We start from the raw sequence: 5,684 nt of genomic DNA on the forward strand, positions 1-5,684 counted from the left end.
TGATCTGTTTGTATTTATCTGGGAGATGGTGTACTTTCGTTTGAAGAAATTATATTTTATTTTATATTACTATTATTATTATTATTATTATTATTATTCATGCTGAAGTTGTAGATTAGAAAGTCATCATTCTATTTGCAGACTGGATAACATTCCCCTTGTAAACTGGTTTGAATCTATCCTTGGAATGGTTGCCTTCCTACAGTGTAGTTTGACCATATCTCAAGAGTGGTTTACATTCCCTGTGCTGAATGGCTTTTGGCTTTTATTTCTTTGTGGTTTGAACCTATTTGTAGAATGGTTTCAATTTCATTTGCAGTGCAGTTAATATCCCAGGTGTAGCCAGGAATCGTTTCTGTCTGTAGACCAGCTGGTATTCCTGTTTCAGACGGGTAGTATTCCTGTTTTAGACAGGTAGTATTCCTGTTTTAGACGGGTAGTATTCCTGCTTCGACGGGTAGTTTTCTGTCGCTGCAAGTGGCTGAAAATGCATGATTATTCTCCTCCTGTAGTTGCGTTGTATGCAAATAAGCTGTGCAATGATCTACATACTATTTATATCTTATGGAAGATTTAAACATTTATCCTTGTGTTGTGTTTGCAGAGTTTTTAAGGAAATTAGTTGGTGAAAGAGTTACATAACATATTCGAGTTACATAACATATTCACGCGACGTGATGGAACCACCCAAAACTCACGAGGGAAATATGTATACACAGCAAATACCAAATTGAAACAGAGGAAGAAACAAAATCCATCTGAAGCCCTTTCGTGTTTCCACAGCGTTCAAATATTCCACGAATTTACGTCATTCGTTGTCTCGCGTTTGATGTAATATTCATAGTGGAGTGCGGAGTGTTCCATAATAAGTATGAGTCGCTCTGCTTATTTTATTTTTTTATTTTATTTTTTTGGGGGGTAAAGAATGCACGCTACATAACTCCAAATGGAAATCTAATACAATGCAAGAAGCCACTTTTGGATGACCAAGGGTATTCACTGTCCACATTCATGTAAAATGGATGTTGAGTCTGTAGAGTTTTGATGTTATTACGGGAAAGGTATGTAAGTCGACGTTTATAGATGTACGTCCTCACGATAAATACACACACGTATACACATTATATATACATATATATTGTATATATATATATATATATATATATATATATATATATATATATATATATATATATATATATATATACATATATATATATATATATATATGTATGTATAAATATTATATGTATATAATATATGTATATATATGTGTGTATATATATATAGAAATAGTCAAATTTCTGACTTACATCAGGATCAAGCCCAGGTCTTTTTAATTGAAAGGCAAGGCTGCTGCCAACTAAACCACACAAGTCATAAAAGAAGTTGGAACATAAGTACCACTGGGCAGGCTAACTGCCTTTCACACCAGGGAGTCAGAAATATATATATATATATATATATATATATATATATAATATATATATATATATATATATATATATGTATATATATATATGTATATATATACATATATATATATATATATATATATATATATATATATATATATATATATATATATATATATATATATATATATATATATATATATATATATATAATATATAATATAAGTATGGTGGTCACAGGTGATTTAAATTCAAAAGTAATGGACAGAAGAAGGAATAGCATTAGGGTTAGATATACTGATTGGAATAAATGACAGTTGAGAGTCATTTACATGTTTGTATGTTTACTATTAGAAATAAACAGTTTCCAAAGAGAAATGCAGATAAGCATATTTAAAAAAAAGACTATGGTATTGGAAAGAGTAAGTTAGATTGTGTTACTGCTGAGTAGAAGGAAGTACAGTTTGATAGATGTATTTATGTAATGGTAAATAGTAGGGTAGCTGGAGGTATAGCTGATCATTATTTTGCTGAGGTCAAGGTTAATGCAAATAAAAATTTAAGTTGAATAAAGGCGTATAAAGGAAAGTTAGAAGGAATTACAGGTTGATAGATATATTGAAGTAATGGTAAGAAGTACGGTAACTGGAGGCATCTCTGTTCATTATTTAGTTGAAGTCAAGCTTAAAACAAATAAAAATTTGATTTGAATAAAGGTGTATAAATGAAAATTGGAAGGAATTACAGGCTGATAAATTTATTGAAGTAATGGTAAGAAGTAGTGTAGCTGGAGTTATAGCTGATCATTATTTTGTTGAAGTCAGGGTTAAAGCAAATAAAAATTTAAGTTAGATTAAGGTGTGTAAAGGAAAATTGGAGGGAATTACAGGCTGATAGACATATTGAAGTAATGTTAAGAAGTAGGGTAGCTAGAGGCATCCCAGATCATTATTTTGTTGAAGTCAAGGTTAAAACAAATAAAATTTAAGTTGAATAATGGTATGCAAGGGGAAGGTGAATAAAAAAAATGGTCTTGAGTAAAGGGGGAGTCCTCGTGAAGTTTATAGAACTCAAATGAGGGATCAAAGAACTAGCACGGCGATCGTATGACCATAGGAAGTCATAAAAGAAAAAATGCAGTAAATGGAAGATGAGGAAAAAATGAAAATTGAAAGATAAAACGGACATTATTTGGGATGCAGTTGCGTAACTAAAGAGAAGTTTAATGTACAGGTGTATAAAATGATAGATAGGGCGCTTAGGAAGGAATCAGGAGATGAAAAAGAGGTAATGAAAATAGAGGGGTGGCAATGACCAAATACTTTAGAGAGTGTTTTGTAGGGGAGAAAATAGAGTGAAAAAAGTTGTTAATGAGCAAATGGGTCTCAGAATTAAAGATGCAAATTGAGTAGTGACTCTTGAGAAGTTTGAATGTAGCAATCTTGCTCTCTCTCTAAAACCATTCCTTTTACATTATATGTACAGTTATACTGTGTATATATATATATATGTATATATATATATAAATATACAAATATACACATTATATATATATATATATATATATATATATATATATATATATATAAATATATATACATACATTATATGCACATATATATATATATATAAATACATTTTATATATATATATATATATATATATATATATATATATATATATATATATATATATATATATATATATATATATATATATATATATATATATATATATATATTATGCTGTTGCTGCATTTTTCTTATGCAATTTCTGTCGAAGTCAGTGGCATTGTTCGCATTTACTATCTTCTTGTCAAGAAGAGAAAAAGAAGAAGTATAGACTGATTCAAAGTCTTGATAAGCAGACAGTATCTGCCAACAATGCCATTGACTTCAGTAGAGTTATATATATCTATAATGTATATTATGTTTATTGACAATTATATATATTCAAATTTCAAAGAGATCAAAATATAGTAATGAATTCAGGAACTTTATGTTTTGGCTCTTGCGCGCGCGCGCACACACACACACACACGCGCACACGCACACACACACACGCGCGCGCACACCCACGCACACACACACACGCGCACGCAGACACACACACACGCACAAGTACACACATTGTAGAAACGAACAAAGGCATGGCTTTCGATTTTTCGGGATGTCTGAAAGTGTAATGACAATATTGACATAGCTGTAATCAGTGCTCTCTCTCTCTCTCTCTCTCTCTCTCTCTCTCTCTCTCTCTCTCTTTATTAGTCGTTATCGTATACAGATGGAGCTGATCTGACTCTGATTGGTCCATGAATAATGTCGTTACTTTTATGCAGACTATTTGTTAGACCATTTCAGAGTAATCGTCTCTCGCTCACATGATATTGCAAGATCCCCTCCCCTCTCCCCCTCCACCCCCCACCCCAATCAGGGTACCCCAGCCTCTCTCCCCCATGGTCTAAGAGGGAGGGGCGATTTTTTTCCCCCGTCAGGTAATTTTCAGGGAATTTCCCAACTTGATAACTAGGTCATTTGTGGGAGCTGGGGTGTAGCTATAGGGAACTTCAGTGCAACTGCTGGTTTTGTTTCGTGTTTCTTTTTTCATCCCTAAATTGGAAGGTTCTGTGCGTTTATGCGCTCTTACTTATGCCTATGTTAATTATCCCCGGTAGGGCGGCAGTGCCATCAGGTAACCTCATGCTGTGTACTGTAGGCATTACTTAAGGTTGTTTGCAGCGTCCCATCCTTAGGCCCCTAGCTGCAACCCCTTTCATTCCTTCTACTGTACCTCCGTTCATAATCTCTTTCTTCCATCTTACTTTCCTTAACCCTCTCCTAACAATTGATTCATAGTGCAACAGCGAGGTTTTACACCTTTCACACCTTTTTACTTTCAACTTCCCTTCCAGCGCTGAATGACCTGATAGGTCCCAGCGCTTGGCCTTTGGCCTAAATTCTATATTCTACTCTATATTAATTTTTATTTCAGTTGTTAGATGAGTAGCTCTTATTGAATATGGAGGCCATGTTGACAAATTATACCCGTATTTTCTTCTTGATTTCGAAGCCAGTGTCACTTAGCATTGTATGATAATTTTCTGCGCATTTGCCGTGAATTTTTTGCATAAATTTATGCAGTATTGAAAAAAATTTCAACAACATATTACTTAAGTGCAGTATGTATAAATATATATGTATGTATATATATATATATATATATATATATATATATATATAGATATAGATATAGATATATGCACACACATGCAGTATATATATATATATATATATATATATATATATATATATATATATATATATATATATATATATATATATATATAAATTTTTATCACATCGTGATTTATATACAATCATGAAGCTATAAATGTCGCTTAATATCATTCACGCTACAATATCTCCGATGGAGAATTATCACCGAAGGGGAATTTATATAAGTGATAAATGGATTGGTACCTCCGGGTCACGAACCCTGTATTATCAGCGACTCCAGTCGCTTAAATTCCCTTCGGTGATAATTCTCCATCGGAGATATTCCTCGAGGTATAATTTGATATTAAGCGACTTTGTTGCTTCATGATTATATATATATATATATATATATATATATATATATATTTATATATATATATATATATATATATATATATATACATATTATATATCCATATATGTAAATTTTACTTTGAAAGTCATCCTTTAATAACTACACACCGTCTTTTGAAATTTATGATTTTAATGTGTTTTATAACCTGAGAATTTTATATTTATCGCCATTTCATAGCTTTAATGAAGGAAATAAAAGTTGGTCTTACTAACGTAGTTTTCGTTGTCGATGACCTTTGTCGTTGTGACGCCTGATCATTTAATATCAAATCAAGCAATCAACATACATGATATATATTGTACACACATATATCCTCTCTGTGTGTATGTTTATTTTTGTTTTTATTATGTAATACTCAATGCGAGTAGTATGTCCTTAGCTTCCTTTTCCTTGTTCCTTTAGTGAAGTTTTGAGTAATTTATTTCTGAATGTTTTATTGCCTTTCTGATTTTATTATTTTACTGGTCGCCATGTTCAATGTCTGCAGCCTTGAGAATGCAACTAAGATGAGTTGCGAAACGTCGGCCTATTGTTATGAAATGCAAATGGATAGTGGCATTATCTTTCGTTATTAATTTAATAATTTATCTTTTTCTTTTTGATAAGTGAGATCTCTTCTTTCTCTTCCCCCTATACCTT

The sequence above is a fragment of the Macrobrachium rosenbergii genome, chromosome 37, assembly GCF_040412425.1.
Source record: "Macrobrachium rosenbergii isolate ZJJX-2024 chromosome 37, ASM4041242v1, whole genome shotgun sequence".
Classification (NCBI taxonomy): domain Eukaryota; kingdom Metazoa; phylum Arthropoda; class Malacostraca; order Decapoda; family Palaemonidae; genus Macrobrachium; species Macrobrachium rosenbergii.